The sequence below is a fragment of the Rhinolophus sinicus genome, chromosome 5 (assembly GCF_057876585.1).
Source record: "Rhinolophus sinicus isolate RSI-liver-muscle chromosome 5, RSI-T2T, whole genome shotgun sequence".
Taxonomy (NCBI): Eukaryota; Metazoa; Chordata; class Mammalia; order Chiroptera; family Rhinolophidae; genus Rhinolophus; species Rhinolophus sinicus.
The window spans coordinates 104,100,521-104,113,092 of record NC_142505.1 but is presented as its reverse complement, the minus strand read 5'-3'; positions in this window follow the sequence as shown (position 1 = coordinate 104,113,092).

Below are 12,572 nucleotides of genomic sequence, written 5' to 3'. Positions count from 1 at the left end.
ATTATACCCGGTCTTATATTATAGTAAAATAAGATCCGATCTTATATTAATTTTTGCTCCAAAAGACACATTAGAGCTGATTGTCTGGCTAGGTCTTATTTTCGGGAAAACATGGTAATATTTTTGCACAAACCCTCCAGGTTCTCTCCCCCACCCCCCATTATACAGCTTTTAACAAAAAACTGTGCCTTCAAATGTCCTCATGATCAAGTACAGGGGAGAAATCAAGTGTTAACCCTTCCAGAAAGAACCCAAGTAATCCCTATTATGTAAATTCTTTCAAAGAAACAGTCTTTTCAACTCGGTTGCTAAGTCATTTGTTGCTACGGCAATGCTTGGCCCTAGAGTGCAATAAACAACCATCCTGACTCCAGCCTCTAAGCAGAAGCTGCCATTATCCCCCTCAGAGCTCTTCAGGGGGGCTCGTTCTGCCTTCGCTATTCATTTAAATTAGCAGCTCCCTTCTTAGTTGCTGGAATTTCTTTTGCTTCACACCAAGACACACCAGGGGGCTGAAAAAGCAGTTAGGGCAATAAATTGAGATGCTAAAGGTTGAGGGCAGCATTCTTTTGGTTGGTGGCTTTCTGGGGATCTGAGGTAAATGCAGGTTCTTCCGGCGCTCTGTCTTTGCTGGGCACACAGCTTACCACGGCGAGGCAAGGTGAGGTTTCAGGCTTATAGGTACAATCCTATTAGAGTGAAAATTCTGACACCACCATATTTAACCAATCCCAGGCAACTTTTCTGAACTAAAAGTACTGAGAACATCTCACAGAGCACATTCTGGAAAGCTTTGTAATGTTATGTACAGCTGCAGAATATTATAACTGAAGGGATGAGGGTTGGGAGTGGGGAAGATATTCAAAGTGCTTAATTATTGCATTATTTCACTTGATTCTGACAACAATCCTGTGGGGACAGGCCGCATTTTTTTTTTCTTTCCTGTTTTAATAGATGAGGAAGTAGAGGGTTAGATTAAGTGAGTTGTTCGAGGTCCCTGAGCAGAAAGCAGTAGAGCCCGTTTCAAACCCATGCTGTCTACCTCAAAGCCTATTTTCTCGACCCTTATCACATATTGCCTTGAAGGACAAGAATAGACATGTATGGGGCACGCACTCTATGCACAAAGTGCTAGAGATTTTACATACATTGTTTAAACATCATGATTGGGCTGGGTAGACACTATCATCCCCATTTTCCAGATAGGGAAGCTGAGACCCAGAGATGCAGTGGGCCCCAGGTCATCCAGCCAATTGTAGTATAGAGGGATTTGAACTCACAGCTGCCTCGTTTCCAAGCCTGGGCTTCTTCTATACAGCATTGCCTGGGAGCCAGAAATCATTAAGCCTAATGCCGCTTTTTACAAGTGAGGAAGCAGAGGCCTGGAAATACTAAGTGGATTGCCCAAAGTCATCTCTCAAGGTCTAGAGAATACCTGCCTCCAGCCTGACAAGGAAGATGGAAGCGAGTTCATTTGCTCTAAGCTGGCCTGGTATGCAAATAGCCCCTTTTTACTGGGCCAAGTCCCAGGGATGTCTGCAAAGCAACTGCACCTGAAGAGTGCGTGTTTCTTATGGAGTTACAATCCTGAGCCATTCTGCTCTGTTCCTGGCCCTCTCTTCTCCCTAACCTGGGGCTGGCAAGCCTGGCATCCAGGGAACTTCATTCCGGAAGTGAACCATCAAAGGGGCTCCGCTGAAGGACATTTCTGATGTTAAGTCCTATTTTTGACCCCTGCTCCCCCCCCACTGTGGCATTGAGATTGGTGGTATCTCCCGCAAAGGTCACAGCTCTGGTCAGTTTCTCCAGAGACTTCCTGTTTCAGTTATGGTAACTGGTCCCTCCCCTGGTCCCTTCAGGCTCAGGGTAGAAATGGCACCCCCCTGTTTTTAGCCATGGGGGGACTGCCCTGTAAACTTTCTTCTTTAGCCAATCTTGCCCACATCTTTGTAAACTGTCTCTTTAATAAAGCCCTCCTTATATTACCCAGTTAGAGTGTTTCCTATTTCTACTCTAACCCAAAATTTAAAGATTGGTTTGTCCTTGCGTTTGAATCCCCTGGTGTGCCAGCTGAGGAAAATTCGTTAGTGATATGAAATATTTCCCAGGCCTCCGAGTCCTACCTTGGGGCTCTGTAACCACCCCACCTCACCCACCACATCTGTTGTCCCACAGGTCACCAGCATTGCAGCCGGAAGGGTCCCTGGGCCCAGACAGGTCTGACTCAGAATCCTGCATCTGCCCTTTACTTACTTGTGTGAATTCAGGTGCCTTAGTTTCCTCACTTGTGAATATACTGTGAAAAACATTTGGACCCAGGGCTTGGCAGTGGAAGGTATATCTATTATACTTAAGATTTTATTCTTTACCCTGGAGGAGCTCCTATATGCTTGGAATGATAAAACAAATATGTCTAAGATCCCCGTGATTGGGTCAAATAGTTACTAGCACATATAGGGCACTCCTACTGGCCAATGTTCTTCAGTGATTGTGTTTCTGAGCTTTCTAATCAGATTATAGATGGCTGCCTTTGACTTCAGTATTGGTCTAATCAAAGGCTAATTTTTTTCTTTGTTGTTCTTTTTTTTTTTTTTTTTTGAAAGGGAGTATGCTGAGTTTAGCAATCAGATGAGCAAAACAGAACAGAAAAATTTATGCAGGGCAGCCCTGGTGGCTTTACAACACTCAAAAGAGAGCAGTGACACTGGCAGGTGCTTTTGTGATTTAGGTCTGCTCTGTGCAGGTCTTATTGCTCTACATCCTGGCTCAGAAAGCCCTCCAAGAGCCCAGCCTGCCTGCCAGGCTTGCCTCTCACCTCCCCAGCCCGTCCATGGACCCCATAATCTGCCATTCCCCAAACAGCTCGGGTTGCTTGATGTGACTCTGCCTTTGCCTTCAGTGCCCTCCTCGCTCATTGTTTACTAGTTGCCCCCTGCTGAACTCTACTTATTCTCACAGGAGCAGATACAATGGCTCCCTGGGGTGCTAAGCAGTGCTTCTCAAAGAGTGGTCTTTGATAGGGGATGGTCTGCAAACCCTTACTGGTCCACTGTGAGATAAGTACAGAAAAGAGTAATCTTACGTCTGTTGAACCTAGTAATCATAAGTTTGTGCTATTATTTTGTATATCTTTGCTTCATAATTTTCATTTTTTTTATTGCATTTTACAAAAGCACTTGTGTGAGAGGGAGCAGAGAAATACAAACAAAGCTCGTGCTTCCCACAGCTAGTTTTAGAAGCACTGCTCCAGGCTGAGGTTCCCAACCCTTAACCTGGCTTGATTACCTGGGACCCCTGCCCAGCCTCACTTTCCTCCCCATCTCTCCTTTTCACAACATTCCTTTTTCCACCTGCTTCCTACCTTGAACCTTTACATGTGCCCCTCCTCCTGCCTGGCGCCTCCTTCATTCTTTCTCTGTTTTGCCCTCTGCTCTCCAGCTATGAAGGGCAGCTCAAATGTGATGTCCTCAGCCAGGCCTTCCCAGCAGGCCTTGGTCTTAGGGCACTCCTGGTATTCCTATAACACGTGTTATTCCTCTCTCTTCCCAGCACCTGATCCCAATTGGAGAACTGACGGGGCGTTCCATTGTTTAGACCTCCCTTCACTCCCCAACTCTAAGCTCCATGAAGGCAGGTATAATACTAGCTGGTCCACCACCACCATCTCCCTGGGTCTCAATGAGATGCCCAACACATAGTAGGTGTTCAGCAAATGTCTTTTAATTTATTGGATGACTGAGGAAACAAATGACTGAAAGAACGCAAAGATCACCAACCTTGGGCAGAGTTGCTCATTCCATCTTCCTGACCCCTCCTAGGCCCTAAGAAACTTCTTTTTTTTTTTTTTTTTAAAATAGCATTTCTTCTAATATATACTCTCAAAAGGTAGGGATTTGGCGTCAGGGAGAAAAAGCTGACTTCAAATCCCAGCTCCTCCACCACCCAGCTGCACTAACTTAGGCAAATAATTTGAAGTCTCAGAGACTCTGTTTTCCTCATCTGTAAAATGGGTATATAAACACCTACCTCACAGGGTTGTTGGAGAGTTAGATGAGAGAGTGCAATGTAAAACACCGAGGAGAGCTACACAGAGCAGGTACTCAATTAATACCCTGTCCCCTCGTTACTCTGTTGTGACTTCCTGAAGACAAGGGCAGTGCTTTACTCACCATAGTACCTCCGGAGCCTGAGCTACAGCAGGTACTGAATACAAGGGTGTTGAGTGGATGAATGAAGAAATAATTTTAAGCTATTATTATTAAATTGTGAAATAAAAAATAATATACCAACGGATCAATGTTTTCAGTTTCTTCATCTACAAAATGGGGATAATAACCTTTACTGTTGAGATAATAAAACAAAATAATGCATATAAGTGCTTACCACATAAGTGTTCAACAATGAATAATTGTTATTATAATTAATAATAATAATGATGACAAATCAGATGGTGTCCCTAGATCCTTAGCACCAAGTTCATTTGAAATAAAGCAAACAAGCTGTGGGGACAGAGCCCCAGAGAGCAGTTTCCAGGCTCTCGGCCTCACATGGAAAGGTGCTGGCTCAGGTAGTAAATGGCCATCAACTGTGATTGCATGGCCATCAGCTGTGGCTAGTTGGCCGTCAGCTGTAACCAGTGAGCCGTTGGCCACTAATATAACTATTGTGGCTACAGGAGCAAAAAATGGGAGCTAGCAAGAAGATGGTGGCTGAGCTAGTAAGAGCGGATTGCAGTTAGCACGGTAGATTGCAGCTAGCAAGTGAGGTTGGTTGAGAGAGAGAAGTTGTTGCAGATAGTGTGGCTCTTGCCTCCTGTGTCTCCAACCCAGCCGCCAGTGAGACTATAGTGGTGTGACTCCCCTACCTATGGCTCCATGGGTGTTCCTTTTTGGCCTAGCCACATCCTGCGTTCTTATGTAGGGAGCGGGAGCAGAGACCCTGCCAGACGCCTTGCATGACAAATGGAGCAGTGAGCAGGGTCCCCTGCACGATAAATGGCACAAGGAGCAAGGTCCCCTGCACGATACAAGCAAACTAATAAAGAAGTCTAGTTGGACTTCTTTCCAGAAGTGTAGTGAGGGGTGTAGATAAAATCTGCTGGCCCCAGGCACAGCTCAGGTCCTAAGTGCTAAAGCAAATCGGCCTGTAGTCAGGAGTGACGGCAGAGGGTGCTGTTTCCTTAAGAAAGAGACCCCAACTCTCAACAGCTCAACTTTACTACAGAGCTTGAGGTTTGAGGAGCAGCGAGCGCCTTTGGCAGGGACTGTGTGGCTTGTGTTGACTGACACTCCTGGGTCGGGGCACTGAACCTCAGCGTCTTTGTGTCGCTGGCTGGCTTGTGGTCTAAGCACTTCCCCTCTCTTGCACCCCCAATTTAAAGGGAGGCCGTCAATAAGTATGGACGAAGGAAGGAGAGAAGCAGAAAAAGAGCACCCTAACACCTTAAGGGGCCGTTCCCTCTGTGTTTGGGTTACACTCTGCCACCACACCATGGGGGCGGGGAGGGCGTGCACAGAGGAAGCAGCAGTGAGGCAGCTAGGGCTGCCTTTCTCTAATTCTCACCCACGCAAAAGCCCCCGAGGAGCTAGCAGCAGCGCCCTTTAGAGCACGCCTGGTATTCACCCGCGTACCTGTCTCTCTCAGGTGGAAAGGGTTTCCTGATCGTGACAAGGCCTTGCCTTGGTCGAGTCCCCGGGCTTCACGTCTGGGGGGCAAACAGAATGGCTCAGGTCCCCGTGCCAGTGATGCCCTCTCTCTAGTCATCCTCGCTGATCTGAACGCCGGTGCCACCTCCTCCACGGGCCTTCCCTGGCCCCGCTCTGTGCTCAGTACTGCCATTCTCCTCTGCTGTCACACTCAGCCCACTGAGTTATCACCAGCTGTTTCCCTACCTATCTCCTCCTTTGGACTATGCCATAGATTCTCAAGAGCAGAGACGGGTCATTCATTCCTGTGCCTTCAGCACCGGGCTCGGCTCAGAACAGGTGCTCAGGGAATGTGTGATGAATGAATGTGTACAAAGCTTGGGAAAACGGCTGATATGCTGAATAATAAATAAGGACCTAAACAGGATGATATTCAATGCCAGGAGTTGCTGAAAGAAACAAAATAAAGTTTATTCAGATTATGTGTAAAGTCCTGCTCCCAGTCTTAAGACCCCAACGGCACAACAAGACTGGCCAGCGCTGGCTTGACAGAGCCCATGTGTGTATGTGGTATGGGGGTGGGGGGGGGGGAGAGGGAGGTGGGGTACAGACAGAATGAGGGTAGAGAGGGAGGTGGTAGGTAGGAGACTCCAATGGAATCTAAGACAGAATTAACAGGAGTATAGTGCTCAGAGCATGGAAGGTGACGGTCCTTTTCATAGTCTGTTCTGGTTTGATGACCTCTGGGGTCCAAGGACGTGAAAGAGGAAGTTAGGTACCTTACTGGGAAGGGGCCAGGGTAAGGCAAGAAAGACACCCAGGGTACAAAATATAAAGAGGTCCTCACTCCCCGGGCCCTGCAAGTGCAGGAAGGTGCCTGAGAGCTCGGGCTTGTTCCTGAGCCTCTCTCTTCTTCTCTTTGGTCCTGATCCTGGGGGCCTTAGAGAAAGCTCTGAGAAGTGAGAGAGAGAGCGAGTGTGTGAGGGATGTTTACCTGGGAGCTGGGAAAAGTTCAGTGCTCACTCCTCTCAAATATTTGACTTTTGTTACCTCTCCAGGGGTTCTGCTTAGAACACCCTTCCTGCTCCAATCTGCTTGACAAAATTATAGTCATCCTTCACGGTTCAATCAAATGTCACCTCCCTTCCTCTTCTGGAAGAATCGCTTCAACGTGCTCACAAGCCATATCCCTTTTGTCCAGTTCTGAGGTTGGCTGGCTTTTGAGAATCATACATACTACCCAGCAACGCTGCTCTGGAGCCTGTCTCTTGTCTTCGTGTGTCTCTTGCACTTCGTGTAACCTGATAATTAAATCTAGACCCTCCATAAGATTCCGTGTTTTTGTTTTGATTTTGTTCTTTGGAGGGGCAAGATTGCTTCATGGGCACAGTCTGTGTGGGTCTCTGTCTTTGGTGATTAAGTCAATGACCACAGATGGCCACTGACTGGGTCCATTAATTTACTAGGAGTACGAGAAACAGTGATATTTTGCCATTCCTGCATTTATTAGCTAGGATCCTCCGAGACAAAGAGACTTCTCTTATGTAACTAATACTTAACTATGCAGAGAATCAGTTCACATAGGAAAAGGAGAAAATCCTCGATTGTCTCCCCTTTATTAACCGGTTTTGAAAATAAATGAGTTGGCTCTCTAAACTCTTCCAAAAGTGATCACTTTTCTGGTATCATTTATAAACTCATGGCTTGAGCATAGTTGGTGTTTGCAGTCCTTTGCAGTTAGTGTCTTTATTGATACTCAAGTCGTCCCACTGTTTGGCTAGTGGGAGCCCCTGAGTCCTTTTGTCACAGCCCTGGTAGTCTTTGGTGACTCCAGACTTATCTTGTATATTTCCTGCCCTAGACCTGGAATCAGCCATTTTCCCCACAGAGATCTGGTGCTTTTTAGTGCTTAATGGTATTTAGAGACTATAATCTGGAAGGGCGCCTTTAAAAAACATAACCCTATTGCTATACCATACCAAGAAATTTAGCGATCCTTCCTTAACGTGTGAATCTTACTTGAAATAATACCCTTTATTTGAAAATTTTGACTTTCACATTCTATTCTCATAATCTAATCTTCAAAATCTATTGTGTGAGGCAACAATACTAAATATGTGCCAGTCACCTTGTGAGGGGCGCCAAATAGCTCACTTGATAATTGTGACACCACGAGGTGAGGAATATTCTCCCCATTTATAGGCAGGAAAACTGAGGCCTAGGAACATGAAACTACTTGCTGATGAATAGAGGCTCATACAGGATAATGGAAGCCGCCTAATTCTGGGGGCCCTTTGTTCCATAGCATAGGAGCCATGGGACATACGTGGAAAGCAGGTAAGTTATGCAAATATGCTTTGAGAACTTTAAAGTGCCTTTTAATTGTATGGCTGGTTATTATGATTAGTTCTATCTTATTTTATATTCGAACAAACCCTCATAAAATAAATTACCTTTGGCTTGGATGTAACTGGTCTGTGGTTTTTAAAAGTATTATTACTATCGGAAATGAAATTTCACCTCCTAGCTTAGAGAAAAGCCTGTGTTTATTTTTGTCTTCTTTGTAGAGCACTTGAAAGTCAAGGACCTCGGTGGAATCAATTTTAGGGATTTGCCAGAGAGGGTTGCAAACTGTTTATCAAATTTTCATTGATTTCTCCCCCATAGGAATTGCCAACTACACAGGCAGAAAAAAAAAAAAAGGATTTTCTTTCTGCTTCCCTCCTGCCCTGCTGTACAGATATCTTTGAAACAAAAATGCAAAAATAAATACACACATTTACGGACCCCAAGGCTCTGTGGTTATAATCTAGAATTTTCTTTTGTTTGAAGTGACCACAAAGTACTGTTATTAACTTTATTTAACAAACACTTAGTATTATATGTGGTACTGTTCAAAGCATTTTACAAATACCTACTCATGTAATCCTCTTCTAAAACCCTCTGAGGTAGATCAATCATGACCCCATTTTACAGATGAAGAAACTGAGGCACAGAGAGGTAAATAAATTTGCCCAAGGTACAGTTAGCTATGGGGCGGAATCTGAAGTTTGTGTGCCTAACAACCACTGTGCTACATTGCCTCTCCAGCCGTGGGCCTCTCCAGCTGCAGCATTCACGCCACAGGAGGAAGACTCTGCAGCTGGTAGTCCATTTTCTATTGGTAAACATACCTGAAAAAAAGTGCTTTCAAGAACCAAGAATTATCTTGCCTGACCCAAGGTTTCAGACCAGATTTAAAAAAACACACCAATCTTGGTTCTGGACACAAGGGGCCAGGAATTTGAAATGATGTGCTTTATTTCCCCCGAATCAAATTGGAGTTTGACAAAGGAAACAAAGAAATCTTGTTTGCAGAGCTAGATTCTGCTTGAGGCGAGACCCCCAGGTACCACGGTACATCCAACATCTGGATGAAGAGTCAATGACACCGCCAGGTGGTGAGCCAGGTTTCCATGGCAGTAGCTGGCTGAACGTTTATGTCTGATTCTTTTCCTTTTAATACAGCTTTAATGATGATAATCATGATAATAATTATTATAACATAACAAATCCCAATCATAATGGCCAAGAGTTACCCAGGGCTTGCCAGCCTCAGGGATGCTGCTAAGAGCTCCATGGTCTAAAGTTTGATGCTCGCAATACAGTGTGAGTCAGAGGCTGTGCTCATTTGTGTTTCACAGAAGAGGAAACTGAGGTGTAGAGAAATTAGACAATTTGCTTCAAGTCACAGAGAGCTGCAGATCTGGGATTCAAAACCAGGTCTGCAAGACCAGGGCCTGGGTTAGTTTTCTAAACTGGCTCTCACATTATACAATCATGGGCTTAACTAACAGCCCCTATCACTGCACAATGAAATTCAGTTTAAGATCACTCTTAGGTTCACCTCCCTTTATTTACTTATAGACCAAATATTTCCTGAGTCATTATTCTGTACTAGCCATTATTCTGTACAAATGGGGAACAAAACATAGTCCCTGCTTTGTCAGACTATAAAGACCTATACATTTCAGACAGAGGGGAGAGAGATGGGCTTTTACAAGGAAATTGAGAGGGAACAGAACAAAGCTAATACCTTGGGGCCTGGAGACCCCATTGGAGGGGCACCTACTTTAGTCTAGGATTCAGGGAACACTTCCTAGAGGAAGTGATATCCAGGCTGTGACAAAAAGAACAAACCAGAGTTTTGCAGGAAAAGCTGAATTAGGACAAGGGGCATTTGGGGCATAGGGAAGAGCATTTGCTCAAATGTGAGACAAAATCAGACACTCTCAGGGAAATGCAAAACACATCCTGGGGAAGTCAGAACGTCTGGTGATGGTAATGACAGCACCTGGTAAATTGGCAGTGAACCTAAATTCCCCAGGGTGCTCAGAAGTCAGCTGGTGTCCCAAGGCCAGGAATCACTCATGATACCTTCTCTCCAGAAAATGAAGGCTACTGTCCTAGCACATAAGAGTGGTACCTGAGACACTCAGTAGAGATTGGGAAGTCAGGGGGTGCCTCTTGGGAAAAAAAAAAAAAGCAAGCTGGTGTATTCATTGGTGTTTAGTCTATTCTTCTACTTGGAAAGCAAACTGTTTACTTGTTTGAAGTATCGCACTTTTACAGAAATGAAGAGTTTGGGCTTTGGACTCAGGCGTCTCAGTTCAACTCTCGGCTTTATTGCTGAGGGACTTGGGACCCGTTTTGACATTCTCCATGCCCAGGTTTCCAGTTCTCTAAAATGAGGGTAGTAAGAGTACCTACCTTTTATGGTGTTTGGGACTATTAGGTTGATTAGCTGAGACAATGCAGAGAAAGTGGTTACCACCCTACCTGGCATAGAACACTCAATATACTGATGGTGAGTATTAATATTTCAAGCTCAGTCTCCTTAAGATCTGAATGACAAATAACTCTCAAAGATATATGCATTGAAAAATGACATAAAGCTGAAGGAATGAATTGGTAATGGTGGAATTTCAGACAGAGGGGAAGAATTAGGACAGAGAAAAGAGCTGAACTGTCCTTGGAGCAGGACTCAGAAATACCCCAAGCTCATTAGAGGACATCTGGCAATTCTCTTTCTCTCTCCCTCTCTCTTTTCAACTATTTATTTGGAAATGATTTTAAACTTACAGAAAAGCTTGAAAATAATTTTAAACTTACCCGGTTGATTCATATATTGTTAACTTTTTGCCTCATTTGCTTTTTCTCTTTAGACACACACACACACACACACACACACACGCACGCACGCGCATGCACTCACGTACACAATTTTTTTCTGAACCATATGAAGTTGCATACATCATGGCCTTTACCTCTGAATACTTTGCTGTGTTTCCTAAAGATGAAGATATTCTCTTACATAATCATAGCAGAGTCACCAACACCATAAATCCAGGATGACACAACACTTTTATCTAATCTACCGTCCACATTCCCACGTTGGCAGTTGGCCACAAAAGGCCCTTTCTAGCACTTTTCCCTTCAGTACAGTTTCCAATCTAGAATCAGGTTTTGCATTCAGTTGTCATATCTCTTTGGTTTCTTTTAATACGGAACATTTTCATATTTTCGTTTATTGACATTAGTCTCTCTTTCTGGAAAAAAGAGGACATCAGATATGTCTGGGTTTGAATCCTGGCTTTATCACTTAGGAGCTGAATGACCCGGGCAAGCTACTTCACCTCTCTGAGTCTGTCTTCTCACCTGCTAGGTGGGAAGAGTAATAATATATGGTGAGAATTCACTGAAATCATGGATGATCCTAAGGCATCTAACAAGGATCCTGGAACTAGGAAATGATCAACACATTTGGTTAATGTAATTAACATAATGTAATTCGTAATGCATTCGTAATTAATATAATAGAATGCAATTAGTTCTGACGCTGCCACTTCCTTGCTGTGTGACGTTAAGGAAGTTGCTTTGCCTCTCTGAGATCCAATGTCCTGCAAAAATGGGGCTTTTAATACCTTCCTCCTGGAGTGGAAGCCACAGCACAGGTGAGACAATCCAGCTCAAGACTGGCATACACAGGTGTTCTGTTAATGCCAGTTCCCTTTCCCATTGTGAGGCCTCTATCAGCAATACATCTCCCTGCCTCTATTTCCCATTTCAGCACCCCTTTTATGCAGAATTCTCAAAAGGCAGGTACAGACTTTTTAGAAATTAACTCCAGAGGCAAAGCCCTTATAGTAGTGCTATCCTGGGGAATGTCTGAATCCCCAAAGATGACTGCTATTTGAAGGACAAACTGGAGACCTCACCCTCCCTCACCCTTCCACGAGGTGTATTTTGGAATAATCTTTTTTCTGTTGGTCAAACAAACTGCCATCGTGGGTATGATGGGTGTGGTGGGTGTTTGGGGCACGCGATTGTGGTGCGAGCAGAGTGACTGTGATTCATTGTTGACTGAAATTAGAGTCTCAGGATCTTCGTGATCTTCGTGTCGTCATGGAAACTCTGATGTGGTGACTGCCCAAAGCAGCTTTCTGGGGCTGCCCAGAATACCCCGGTCTTCCTGGGGCTGGCTCTGTCCTAGCAGGCCGGTCTCATCTCAGGGTCACCTCCTCTAGAACACCTTCTCTGACCTCTGCTTCTAATGTTACCTGCTCCCCAATTCCTAGTATCACACCCCCTGTTTTATTGTCTTCTTGACACTTAGCACTGATAGCTGGTCTGGCTTGTTTCTTTTACCTGATTTGGACCTGTTTCCTCACTAGGACATAAGCCCCAGATATCAGGGAAGGTGTCTGTGTTATCTCCACCAAATCCTCAGGCTATGACATGGTGCTCACCATGTCCCTGGTCACCCATAGTTGTTGCCTGAATAAATGAACCTTCTCCCATTCTGGCCCCCCTCTGACAATGGGGCCCAGTGAAGGCACACTTACGGAGCTCTCCATGCCTTGGGCCGTCATGACTTTAGGGGCTCAT